Source organism: Pelophylax lessonae, assembly GCF_965119305.1.
Source record: "Pelophylax lessonae genome assembly, chromosome: 2".
In the NCBI taxonomy this organism is placed as follows: Eukaryota; Metazoa; Chordata; class Amphibia; order Anura; family Ranidae; genus Pelophylax; species Pelophylax lessonae.
Genome location: NC_138769.1, coordinates 182,651,703 through 182,666,654, shown reverse-complemented (window position 1 = coordinate 182,666,654; position 14,952 = coordinate 182,651,703). Strand labels below are relative to the sequence as shown.

General features: G+C 38.6%; 1 protein-coding gene across 1 annotated transcript in view; it reads right to left on the bottom strand.

The window, feature by feature from the left end:
* IL1RAPL1 (interleukin 1 receptor accessory protein like 1) overlaps window positions 1-14,952 on the bottom strand; it is a 1,835,933-nt gene that overhangs the window by 239,486 nt on the left and 1,581,495 nt on the right. The window lies entirely within an intron of this gene.

Genomic DNA, 14,952 nt, shown 5'->3' with positions numbered 1-14,952 from the left:
AGTAGTTTGGCAAAACACACTGGGGGGTTTGACGCCATTCAGTTCACAGAAAATCTATTGGTTGTCAGTCCACAATGAGACTAGTACACACTATTAGTGGGTTGAAAGAAAAAAAACTGACAGCTCCGGTTGGAGCCACTGTACTAACAATCCAACATTTGTACAGTGATCTGCCCTGCTGTTCTTTTGTGTTCTGACAGGGGATACTTTCCCCTCCCTGCCAGAACAATCCAGTCAGCACTCTCAGCTATTGGCTGAGAGCGCTTATCAGGAGTCGGTCGGCTGCTGGTTCTCCAGCAAGCCCTTCCAACAGCAGCCGGCCAAGGGGCCAGCTTCTCTTGGACCCCTGCCTTACACATTGGCCGAATGTAAGACGCTTTTTATTGAACCTGCTGATGCCGCCCGACATTCAGCCCTTGTTTACGGGGGTTTAGGCACTGAGATGTACTGTATATCTGTGTTTTTTTTTTTTTTTTTTGCCTCTATATACATATGATATAAAGGGTAACTCCACTTTCATGGGAAAACAATAGCACCATACAATTGCAACACAAGTTATATTGTAATGGAACATTATTAAGAACTACCTTCCCTTTTTAATCTGCAGGGCTGTCATTTTCTGTAAAATGCAATATGGTACCCTGAAGGTATTCTGGGGGTATATCCCTGGAGGCTTGCTGTTTTTCCCAAAAGTCTGCACTAAGATACAAGTAAGATTTGGGGCATCCCTTGCAGCAAAATGGTTATTTTTGGTGAGATACTCCCAAAGGGAAATCACTTATAAAGCGATGCTGACCCTGCAACTTTCCTCATTACAACCCTGCAGGTGTAGCAGCTGATTGATCATTTTAAAATCACTCCCACTCACTTTAATTTTGCATATGGACAGGGAAAAATGAACAGCTATTTCTTCAGAAAAGGAAAAGGTAGGAATGTGCAACAACATTTGTTAAAGTCCTTGCAATGTATGCAGATCACTCAGAGGGGAATTTTGTTTTTTCTCAATAAAAGATATTCTTTAAGTACCAACAAAAACAATACATTATCATGTACAAAACCATGGCTAAGCAAGAGATACATCATAAGTCCTGAAACATATTAAAGATACCAGTCAAGGGCTTTATTAAAGAAGATATTTACTACTAAGAAAGCTAATTATGTCCGCTCATCTTTGCTGCTGATAAGTCTTTTCCCTGTGAAATCAGACCCTGCAGATATACAGTAAATATTTGCTTTCCTAATCTAGTGTTTACTGATTGTTTGCTGACATACTCAGTAATTTCTTTTTGATTACATAGCCTATAATTATAATAAGTTTTAAAGTGTTCCATAATTGGCAGGAAGTATCAATACACAAATTGCTATATCATATGGCATGGCTTACTGTAGGATAGAGAATTCTTCATTTTCTCCATGCTAGTTACACCCACCTTGTAGAGCTCAAGCTTTTTAAACATGCTGTTTCCACATCTTCACCCTTTCTGCATCCGGCTTATCACTTTTTCCCATACCTTATACACACCTTGTGGTAGACTAACAAGTGCAGTCCATTGCTGATACAACACTCCCTCTTTGTTAATTCTTTCAGTCCTGATTAGACAGCAAGTGCTTATCTTTCAGAATAAATGCATATTCGGAGTGGTCCTATTTGTAAAGTGAGTGACAAGCTGACATTTCCCTGATTGAAGTCCCATTTGACTGCAGTAGTGTCCAAAGTTAAAAAATAAGCTACCTTGCACTTTTCTTCAATACACGCCATACCTTCCAAGGTTGAAAAATGAACATTAAACAGAATAAAGCATCACAAGGGACTGTGTTTTCTGCAAGTAAACAACAAGAGATGCTCAATAAATAAGCAGGAGTGCAATTTAATTTAACTAATTATTGGTACCTAGAATATACTACAGAGAATTCCTATTGTCTACAGTTGCAGTGAAATATTGCCAGATTGCTTCCCAAGAGAGCCCTCCGGCATCATATCAAACTAATGCATACAGTGGAAAATATTGCTGACTGGGGGAAAACAGAATAGTCTAAAACTGTTTAGAACATTAGCTTACGAGAACAATGCTGGTCAAGAGCTTTACTAAAATGAAAATAAAAAGTACACTATGTTCATAAAGAAAATAATAATGTGATCTCATCAACTATAAAAAAAGGCAAAAAGAAAAAGTTGTGACTATGAATTGTCACAATTGCTTTCTTTAACCTCCCTGGCGGTATGATTATTTTGGATTTTAGGTGCTGAAAGCGGTACCATTATTTTGCATGTAATTCTTGTGAATGAGCAGCCCAAACCAACTGTATACATATATATATAAAATAAATGTATACAGTTGGTTTGGGCTGCTCATTCACAAGAATTACGTATATATATATATATATATATATATATATATATATATATATATATATATATATATATATATATATATATACATATATACACATATATATACACATATATATATATAGATACGTATCTATATATCGTATCTATATATATATATATATATACACATGTGTATATATATATATAAATATATATATATATATATATATATATATATATATACATAAAAAGTACAGTAAAACTGCAGGAAAGGCCACTGGGGGGCAAACTAATATGATTTTTTTTTTATTTTGAATAGTATCAGTGTGTTTGGTGTGTTTTTACATTTGAATTTGCCACCGGTTCCACCCCCCTGCGAACGTCACATCGCAGGAGACAGAAGCCGGGGCACGGAGACGATCGGGAGGAAGATCCGCCGCGAGACACCGCTGGGATACATCGCTGGATCCCGGTGACAAGGTAAGAAACCCTGCTTACAGGATCCAGCGATGCTTCTGGCAGTACCCCGAGTGTGGCTCGGGGGTTACCGCTTTTGGCTTTGAAATTTAACCCCGAGCCACGCTCGGGAATACCACTAAGAATGTTAAATATGGATTGGTTCAAGTGTCAAACTGTTTTCAAATGTAGTCTGTTATTTATAACAACACTGTAAACCTGATTTAATCTTTCAACAGTTTAAGGGAAAAGTTCAGCAAAAGTTTGTTTGCCTGCACTTCTCTTGAGGATCACAGGAGTGCAGTTCGTTCTGCACTCCTGTGACCCATTCTTAGCTGACAGCCTGCTGTCAGCTGATGTCACAAAGTCGGTACAGGCTCAAAAAAGAACGCAACCATATGGTCGGGATCCGCACACATGCCTGGACCAACACCCGGCTCAGCCTCTCAGCTAGCCACTGAGAGCCTGAGCTGGCCGCTGCCACCCCTCCACAGCCCAGGCACTGACAGTCACCTGCTTTCTGTTCATGAAGTTCTGAGACTGTTGGATCGCTCGGTTCTCAGTCTTAGAGCTGGCGGGGGACAAATGCAGCATCAGACCGATGCTGCATCTACAGTATCTCCCAAAAATGACTACACCCCTCACATTTTTGTAAATATTTTATTATATCTTTTCATGTGACAACATTGATGAAATTACACTTTGCTACAATGTAAAGTAGAGTGTACAGCTTGTATAACAGTGTATATTTGCTGTCCCCTCAAAATAACTCAACACACAGGCATTCATGTCTAAACCGCTGGCAATGAAAGTGAGTACACCCCTAAGTGAAAATGTCCAAATTGGGCCCGTTTAGCTATTTTCCCTCCCCGGTGTCATGTGACTCATTAGTGTTACAAGGTCTCAGGTGTGAATGGGGAGAAGGTGTGTTAAATTTGGTGTTATCACTCTCACTCTCTTATACTGGTCACTGAAGTTCAACATGGCACCTCATGGCAAAGAACTCTCTGAAGATCTAAAAAAAGAATTGTTGCTCTAGCTCTACATAAAAATGGCCTAGGCTATAAGAAGATTGCCAAGATCCTGAAACTAAGCTGCAGCACCGTGGCCAAGATCATACAGTGGTTTAACAGGACAGGTTCCACTCAGAACAGGCCTCGCCATGGTAGACCAAAGAAGTTGAGTGCATGTGCTCAGCGCCATATCCAGAGGTTGTCTTTTGGGAAATAGACATATGAGTGCTTCCAGCATTGCTGCAGAGGTTAAAGAGGTGGGGGGTCAGCCTGTCAGTTGGTTTTACCTTAGACCAGCAATCTACAGATAATACCTGTGGTTTACACCGTACTAACTTATCTTTAGATCTTTATACATGAGGTTCTCATAATATGCCTTTTCTTTCTTTCCTCTCTCTATTATCTTACTCTTTATTTCTATTGTCTCTAAATGTAGATTTAATATTGAGCCCTTTGTGTGGCGCCGCTAATGTTCCACTACCTATGCAGATGTTTTGGATTTTGCTGGAAATCTCCATTTATTGTTATTATTCTTTCCCACTTTTCTTCTTTTCTGTATCCCGATTTAAATTTATTTACTCTTTTTGCTTTATCATTTTATTCAACCTTAAAAAAAAAAATATTAAAGGCAAGCTAAATGAGAAAGTAAAAAATCCATTACACCTATAAAGTATGTGATGCCAGAATATGGTTAACTGACGCTGCCAGCAAAATCTGTACTGTTCCATAACATCACATACAACTTAAAGGTATCTCCCAAGAATGTAATTTAAAGGATTAGCATTTTTTCCAGGCCTCCTCAAAGGTCCAACACAATCACCCTCTCCCCTCTGTAAGCAGTTGTTAAAAAATTTCATTATCTAGCTCCTCGTGCCCTTTTTTGATAATAGCTTAGTATCAAGATTTTCCACCCTTAGACTTCAGTGGGGTTTAACAGATTTCAAGAAGGATTCACCAAACCCCATGCGAATCAAACCCAGACAGATTTGTTGATCCCTAAGCTTAAGCATGGTCTGATTGTAAAAATGCTCAGGTTTGGCCACAGTGAATCATTCCTAAAACATTGCACTTTGATTACCCCTTGCCGACCACCCACAGTACATTTATTGTGAGTGGGCTGCGTGAACAGACAAAGTGACGTACCCATTCGTAATTTTGTCTGTACAGACACCAACGTGACCACAGTGTCCACCGGACACAGCAGAATACAGATCTTGATTCTCAAGGACCAGTGATCATGTGTGATCATGTGATTTCTATGCAATCACATAATCAGAAAGTCAACGAGGCTGTTATGAATCAATATGATTCATAACAGCTTTGCTGCCTTTGCTAGTGAGCTGTGATTGGCCCACAGCTATCACATGGTACTTGAGCCAATCCCAGCACTCTGTACCATGTGACCCACATCCAATTTGCATAAGTGTGAACCCAGCCTTAAAGTATCCCATCAATGCATGTCAATGTACAAAAAAAACACCTTTAAACAAGCATAAAACTGTATATTAATGTGCATCAATGCACATAAGTTTTATGTACGTTATGATGTAAATAAGACCTTATTTAGGGGCCACTATAAATTAAGGCTAACTCACACCAAAATATGAGTAAAAACACATAAAAAAATGTCTGTATTAATATGCATTTACATGTATTTTATGCATGTTTCAGTGCGCTTTTTCTGCTGATAACCGTTAATGTGTGTTTTTTTTCCCCTTTTTCTCTGTTTATATACTTTTATATCTGTTTTACTTGCATATGTGTGCATTGCGGTGCAGAAAAATTCAGATGTGCTGCATATTTCCACACACCTCTGCACTGCACATGCACATGATACCAGCATTTTGTTGTGTAAAAAGTTCACAACATATGTGCCCTTGCAGAGCTGCATTTCTCTGGATAGTCTTTGCACATAATAAGGGAGCATATAGAGATTTTCAACTGTGAAGCAGTTGGGAGGTATGTCTACTTTGGTTGATGCTGATGTTGACCTTCTCTAAAATCAGCAGTTAAAAATTTGAGATTCACTTGCACAACTGAAATAACAGAAGAGACAATGTTGGGTTAGTTACACCCGTTTGGGGTTGGGGTTGTTTACAGATGTCAAAGTGCGTTAAAATGCCACAGTGTCACATGGACACTGATGTGCAAAGAAAAAAAAGAACCTGATAGACTGCTGGTTTTTATTCTTCATCTTCCAAGTTTGCAGGGAGACAAACAAAAGGCTGACATCAAGACAGATTTAGCTATTAGGAGTAATTCTAAGTAAAACATATTCAATTTTTTTTGTATGAAAATGTAACTGGATTTTATTGTGTAATTTTTATATTTGCCTGGAGTTCAGCTTTAGCAAAAACCTTAATACAATCAGCTAATCAGTGCACTTGGGAAATGATGCACTTTTCTGAAAAAAAGGTTTATGGTTACAAAAGATACCCTCAGATCTTTTGTTATTTCAAGAAGAATACTATTTAAGACTATTTAAGAATTTGACTTTTATTTAGGAAGAATACTATTTCTACAATTGTCAATTGTGCTGGAATCTTATTTCACAGTTTCTTAATTATACCACTTGTATAAAATTAGGATCTGTAAAAGGTGTTTGACCTCTGTTAAACTGAGATGTTTTAAAAATACTACGTATACTTAAAGTGATTATAAAGCCTAAAGATTTTTTACTTTCATGCATTGTATGCATTGCGATAAAAAAAAAAACCTTCTATGTCATAGAATCCCTTCCCCCCCCCCTTATACTTACCTAAGCCCATTCTCGATCTAGTGCTTTGCATGAGAACAGCAGCTCACTTCTATGCTCCCCTCTCTCACAGACCTTGCTGAAAACATCAGAAACCATTGGCTTCAGATGTTGTCAATCAAATTCTGTGAGGAGGAAGTAGGGGGTGGGGCAGAACCACCCTGTCTGTATCAAAAGACACAGTCAGGACAGCTCTTGAGTGAGCCCGCACGAGCGTCCCAATAGAAAGAGGCTATGGCACTCACCAAAGAGGAGGAGCCAGAAACACTGACAGGCGACACCAGAAGAAGAGGATTGGGGCTGCTCTGTGCAAAACCATTGAACAGAGCAGGCAAGTATATGTTTTTTTTTTCATTAAAAAAAGAGGCCTTATTATCACTTTCATAACAGCTATATAGTAACATAGTTTAAATAGGAAAAGTACCGGAGTAAGATTTATACACAGTCTGTACACCAGGAGTTGTGACTATTCTTCAGAATTTCTTTGTATTTTACGTGTGTTCCTCTGTAAAAGAAAGACTTCAGGGTCCCCTCACCCTTGCCACCCTTGCCAACATTTGATAAGACCCAATATCTACCCTGGATGCTTTTATTTCAATGTCAGTTTCCAATTTGGCCTAGTCGATACACAGGGCTGAATATGCACTCACCGGACCCCTTTTGCCTTCAGAACTGCCGTAATTCTTCATGGCATAGATTCAACAAGGTGTTGGAAACATTATTTAGAGATTTTGGTCCATGTTGACATGATAGCATCATGCAGTTGCTGCAGATGTGTTGGCTGCCCATCCATGATGTGCATCCCCTGTTCCACCACATCCCAAAGGTGCTCTATCGGATTGAGATCTGGTGACTGTGGAGGACATTGAGGTACAGTCAACGTATTGTAATATTCAATAAACCAGTTTGAGATGATTTAAGCTTTGTGACATGGAGCATTATCCTGCTGGAAGTAGCCATCAATAGATGAGTATACTGTTTTCATAAAGGGATGGACATGGTCAGCAACAATACTTAGGTATGCCATTTGAACAAGGCTCAATTGATACTAAAGGGCCCCAAGTGGGCCAGGAAAATATCCCCCACACCATTACACCACCATCACCAGCCTGAACTGTTGCTACAAGGCAGGATGGATCCATGCTTTCATGTTGTTTATGCCAAATTCTGACCCTAAGATCTGAATGTCGCAGCTGAAATCGAGACTCATCAGACCAGGGAACGTTTTTCCAGTCTTCTATTGTCCATTTGTGGTGAACCTGTGCAAGCTTAGCTTCAGTTTCCTGTTCTGAGATGGGAGGAATGGTACCCGGTGTGGTCCTCTGCTGCTGTGGCCATCTACTTCAAGGTTCGATGTGTTTTGTGTTCAGAGATGGTATTCTGCACACCTTGGTTGTAACAAGTGGTTATTTGAGTTACTGTTGCCTTTCTATTATCCGGAAATAAAATTAAGCAAGTCATCTTCACCACATCTGGGTGCCTAGTTGCTGCCATGTGATTGGCTGATTAGCAATTTGTGCTACAAAGCAATTTAACAGATGTACCTAATAAAATGGCAGGTGAGCATATATTTCCTGCTTGCTAGGAAAGCTGTCTTGTACCCCCTCCTTCCTCTGAGACTTGACTTAGCACCATACTAACAGAAAGTATGTCAAAGCTGAAGGAGGGTGTGCTAAAATAAACCATTTTCTCACTCTGTTTCAGAATAACTAGTACCAATGTAGGGAAACACAGTGAATGCTGTCTCCTTCATCTTTTAGCAGCTTGGTTCTAGGTGTATGGACACAGGGTGGAAGTGGAACTGTAGGTGCACAATAAATACACAAATTGTATAGAAATAGCAGTGGTTAATTTTCTGCTGAATTGCTTGGGAAGTTGGAGACCTTTTACTATCTGGCCAATGTATTTTATGCAGAAATCTGGACATTTCTATACAGAAATATGAACCAGAGACAAACCTATTCAAGAAAGAAGCACCACAGTAGCATCACAGTAAATACTTGATTCTACATGTGACTAATAACTAGGATAATGGTGCGTTGCTCTCTTCATCTAACAGAATTGACAATTATTAGAAAAACATAATTTCTTTCTCTTTTTGAGAAACACTAATTTGATGTGAACTTTTAAAATATCTTATATTAAATGTTTGCACTTACCTGCAGGAGCCTTTCAAATATCGCTGTCACATCTGAATCTCAGGAAAAAATTGTCTGTCCCTTCCTGCCTCCTGAGAATTCCTACTGGCCAATGAAAACTGCCTTTCTTAATAATAGGCCAATAGAATGTGTCAGGCGTGATGCTTAGTGACACGTTCGGACACTACCCAGAAAGGAGCTTTGCCTTCCATTACAGTCTGGTGTTCACCAAATACAAACATGTTAAGCTTAATTAATCAATTGTCAATAAATAGGTAGACAAAGCATATGTATAGTATGTGGAAAATCTGAATACTCCAAAAAGGCCAACATTTTATTACTGTATTGTTCTCCAAATATTTACAACATTCCAGTAAATTGCACATTGTTTCTAATCTGCCATTCTGTTCATTTAAATACACTTAAATGGGTGTCATGATATTTTCACAGCTAATGCAGATGTAATTAGCTAATTACGTTTAATTTACAAACACTTCGAACACACTCCTTAGCATGTAACCGATCATCTGTCTTTTTTAGACTTTAAATTTAAAGCAATTACATGAGGATGGCAGTTGTGGCAATTGATTGATAATTAGAGTTGAGCAAACACCTGGATGTCCGGGTTTGGCCAAACTTGAAAAAAAAGTCCGGGTTCGTGACCCAAACTAAACCATGAACTTTACCCTGATCCCAAACCCTATTGAAGTCAATGGTGACCCAAAACTTTTGAACACTAAAATGGCTCTAAAAAAACATGGAAAGGGCTAGAGGGCTGCAAATGGCACCAAGATCTTCTTAAAAACAGTAAAATATGAATGAAAAATTGAAAAATAATTTTCCCCTTAAATTGGTGTTTTTAGAATAGCAGATTAGAACAGCAGTGTCTAAACGCTGTATGTCAGTGTCACAGTAAAGTATGAATGAAAAACTGAAAAATAATTGTCCCCTTAAATTGGTGCTTTTTAAATAGCAGATTAGAACAGTAGTGTCTAAACGCTGTATGTCACAGTAAACTATGAAGGAAAAAACATTTTTTTTTTAAATCCAGATTAAGCAGACACATATGCACTGAGCTTGCATTACATGGCCGCTACACGCCGCACGCCGCCCACCTAACAGACTGATAAAAGTTTTTTTTTTCTCCCTCCTCCTCACTGGGCTCAGGTCAGGGCAAAAAGATTGTGCACTGCACCCCCACACAATAAAATTGATGTAGATCTGATTAAAGAAGATTCTTCCTATTCTTTCCCTGAAAGCAATCTCCAGCCTGCCCCTACAATAATCTCCTATCTCTCCCTCAGAAGCATCAGGAACCTCTCCCTACAGTAGTTAGAGCGGACTGACGTGCGGCGCTATGTGACTCCAGCTTATATAGAGGCTGGGTCACATGCTGCACTGGCCAATCACAGCCATGCCATTAGTAGGCATGGCTGTGATGGCTTCTAAGGACACACTAGTTAAACGCTTGTTGATTGGCTGCCCTGCAGCTGTTGAAACCGTGCCATTAAAACTGCGCCAAAACATGAAATAAATTAACGAACAATGGACTGTATCCTGAACATACACTAAAATGTTCAGGTCCATGTCCGGGTACCGAACACCCAAAAGTCTGGTACGATCCCGAACAATACAGTCCGTGTTCGCTCAACCCCATTGATAATACCATATTAAAAAAATATATAATAGTTTTGAGTAGGGATGATCAACTACCATTACTGCACTCCCTGGCCTCTGAATAAATTAATATTGCTGATGTTTGTCCTGCAGCTTCTTTATAGCCCCTCCACTTTCTACTGCTAGGCCAAATATGTGTTTTAAAAGAGCATATTTCCTTACTTTAGTAGTTTGCATTTGATTTTGCTCACAGTTGGTCCCTGAGTCCACATGCACTTCATTGATAACCAGCTGCATGTGTTTTTTCACAAGACATATTTCCTGTTTTATACTGATGCAATGCACAATATTTTTTTGCACAGCATGCCTGAGTCCTCATGACCTTCACTGCTAGCCACTAGCATGTGTATTTTTACAGGGTGTATTTATGGCTGCAAAAAAAAAAATTGCTGATTGCAACCTTTTTCAAGGCTTTTATTTTTGGAAAAACAGTGTAATATTCAGTTGCAATGTATATCAGCATGAAGGCTTTATTTTTCCTTTGGAAAGACGTTTGACAGGGTAATGTGCAGATTGGGGTAGAGGGGTAGAACATTGTCAACCGAAAACACAAAGTGCCTAAAAAAGGATGCTTTATCACTTTCACCAGCTGTTTAAGTTTATATAACATTTTAGTGGTTTGGTTTACATCTAATTTCAGTCAACACAGACTAATATCTGAAATTTAGCAAAAAAAAACACACTGGCAAAAAACTTAAACTACACTGAGTGAAGGGTGCATTCCCTATGCACCATAAGCCATAGGTATTATACTGTATATTGTACTGATGATTAGTGCACACAATAATAAATGATCAAGGCAAAAGAGAAAATAATGAGGAAAGCAACTACTCTTTCTCATGGAGTCTCATATTATGCCTGTCTAAACAAATCGGTCTGTAAAAATCTAGGTAGTCACACACCAATAATTTTGCTTGGTCCTCTTACTCAAAAATGCCTACCTAATAAGTAGCACTAGAAGCTATAAGGCTCCATCTCTCTGGCTCACATCTGAAAGGGTTTAAAGTGTATTCTCTTATAGCAAAGCTATCCACTGGAGCTAATATCTGTATATTTACTTCTCACAGAGCTTGATGGCTGTCTGGTAATTAGAGCAGTAGATATTTGCCTGCCTGGTCTTAATCTGAAGGCTGAAAAGGCTATTCAAACCTGCCTCATAACAAGACTCTCTCTTACAAACTCTCTTATAAAGCCTATCTCAGAAAATATGGTCTATTAGAAGTCAGATAGCTACACAACACTCAATTGGATGGCTCCTCTTGTTTGTAGTCTGATTCTGAAGGCTAGAAATGCTGATCAAGCCCGCCTCATAAAATAAATAGGTGCTAATAGCATTATTACTGCCTGCCAGTCATAAAAAAAACACCCTCCCCACAAACCATGCTGTACCCCAAATAATTTTAGTGCTCTCAAAAACCTATAACTCTACATGTTTCATTTAATAAATAAGCTTTGTCAGGAGTGAAAAATAAATGCCCCTGTTTCTGATATTGCCTTTTGATTGTTTACTATGCTCTGGTTCTATTCCTGGTCAGCTACCTTCTGAATAGGTGTGTCTAAGGAATGAAACTTTCAGGAAAGTCTATAACTGGCTGCTCTTTTTAAATCTAATTTGTGTGCTTACCACAAGACACCACAAAAGGTCCACTATCCTTTGACAATCTGGCTCTCTTCCTGGTCAGCTGCTATGTTTGCAGATATGTCCGAAGGGCTGCAACATGAGACATCCACCAGACAAATTCATTACTCTATGTGGGGTGCTCTGGTGAGTATCTAGTATGTGATGTTAAACTCTGCACCTTGATCATTTAAAGAGCCACGTGTATTCCAACATGCAGATACAGCATTTTTAATCCACGTATGACACCTTTTCTCTTTTGTCACCTAAAAGGTAGGTGACCAAAGCCATCACCTTTCCCATTCAAGTGTTAGACTTCTTTGCCTTATTAGTTCTTTGATTGTCTTCTTGATTGCCTGCCATTAAATCACCCATATATGGATTTTTATTGATCCACTGTGGAATATTGTATATGTATTCAATGCTGAATACATACTTTATTTGATAGCTTCATAATAACACATTTATTTATTGATCTGTTTTAGATCTTGGGTGTATGTGTTAATTATTATTTTCTGTTCTCTTTTATTAGGTTCTTTGAGTTAGGTCTAACTCTTTAAAGTCAGTGTCCAACTTTTCTATCATGCTGCATACCTTCCACATTATTAGAATAGACCAGGGATGAAACTGATGCAAAATCAAAAAGCTGTTTCACATCAGAGAATCATGTGCTAGTCCAACTTTTCTATCATGCTGCATACCCTCCACATTATTAGAATAGACCAGGGATGAAACTGAGGCAAAATCAAAAAGCTGTTTCATGTCAGAGAATCATGTGCTAGTACGGCTAAGAGAAACCTGTGCAGCCATCACCTCTGCAAGGCCAGTGTCTGGGCTGGCAGCCTTATTTTACAAGGGACCCGTTGTTTTTATTTTGCCTAGGGACAACCTGGGGTTCAGGCCTAGGACATCCTATTTTTCTAAAGGTAGTACCTAGTTTCCATTATCATTAGTACAGAGTTTACCAGACCAGATAAGGAATGGCTTTCCAATGAAAATTTGTCTCATGCAAATCAAAATAAATCAAATAATGTACGTTTTTAAAATTATTTTTAATTTCTATTTTCTTACTATTTACTTATTTGTCTTCAAAAATTGTAATTGTTTAGTACTAGAGGAATCAATAACAAACATTTCAGCGATATCAGGATATTTTTATTTTAAGCCTCAAAATGTATAAAGGAGTACAATGTAGCTGTTTAGTACTTCAGTTACAATATTTTTCTATGCATCGTTGTCCACTATAGCAAACAATCCTGTATTCCAGTAGACATATGGGGTTACAAAACTTGATAGTATTAAATACATTATTTTTTCATAAGTCTTTACATAAACTTTTCAGACCAAGACATTCAGCAAAACTGACAGTAACAGGGCCTGTGAAAAAAACGTGTAACTTTGCTGGGGTGCTTACAATAGCCAGCATTAAAGTGTAACTTATGCTTTATGTACTCCTGACCCCCTGAAATGTCACATTTGGCATGTCATTTTTTTGCAGGGGGGGGGGCGGGTACCTAGTTTTGACAGGTACCCACTCCCACTTCTATGTGGGCCATCTAGGCGGCTCAATCGGAAGTTCTCCTCTCCCCCTCCATCCCTGCAATCTTCTGGGACATGTCACAGGTCCCAGAAGCTTGCCTGGCCATTCAGGAGGTGCAGCGCGACTTGCCTATGTTCAATGCGCACCGGCTGAGAAACCACAAGCTGTCACAGCCTGGTTCCCACACTAGTGATGCCGGCACCGTGGAGAGGAGCGAGGCTTCGGGTGGCCGAATCGCTGGACCATGGGACAGGTGAGTGTGTGTTTATTAAAATTTAGCAGCTACACTTTTTGTAGCTGCTGACTTTTAATAAACACAGAAAGGGCTGGAGCTTCACTTTAATTTACATGGTTTAAACCTTTTTTCCAAAAGAGAAAAAAAAAAAAACATTGCAACTGCTTGCAAAGTGTTACTTGTCCATCTAAAACTGTCCTGTCCAGAGGGTGACAACATTGGGATGATTACATTGCACAATGAACAGTGCTGTCAAACTGTTACAGAAAGAGGAATATCAAAAGATGTACTGGCAGGATTAATAGGAAATCAAAATATTAACACAGTATTCCTGGAAAAAAAAAACTGCTATATTAATGCTTTCGACAAACTGCAACAAAAATCATTGTTCCCCCTAATTCTATTTAATTCTATTTTAGTTGTTTACCCTGGCCTAATAAATTAGAGAGAAATAGGAAATAGCAGGTGCCTGGTTCAGACAGTAGAATACTTAACTCAAGAAACTATTGTTTAAGGGCATCTGAAATATATATAACCGCACTGAAGATATTCCATGGAAATTATAAGAAATGGCTGTTTTCAGTGGCAGCAGAACATCAAAAGTACAGTCAAATGTTTTTTTCTGAGTAACTGGAGGTTTAAATGTGTATGGCAACATATCCATTTAATAGGTTAAGAATATTTTAATTTTATATGTGCTTTGTCAGAAATAAGAAAGTGATGCCCAAGCTGAAGTTCTATTCACCGCAGGAGAATAACTGAGATCAATTCAGAATCCCTGAGTGTGTAACCATTTGTCACCAGACGCTGTCATCAATGATGGAGGGTATTTCTGAGAAAAGGGTTCCTTTTGTGACGTTGTTTATGCCTTAACTTTGAAACTCAGCCAAAATTCTGCATAGGCTGACTTTGTTTGCATCCGTCCTGCTTGCAAAAGATTAATGATCATTACTTCTAATCTTTTCAAGTAAGGAAGCCAAAAAAGTACCCATGTGTGCAGCAAATATTATAAATCATGAGAACTGTAATGTGCAGCACAAGATATAGAATGGCCCTTATAAATTTTAACTGACACTATCCCATTTTTCTGATAAGTGACTATAGCAAACAGTGTTGAAATAGTGTTTAGATTAGAAAAAGTAACTTTGCAAAGAATGCTAAAATGTTAGTTTTTTATCTTTGGCTGCT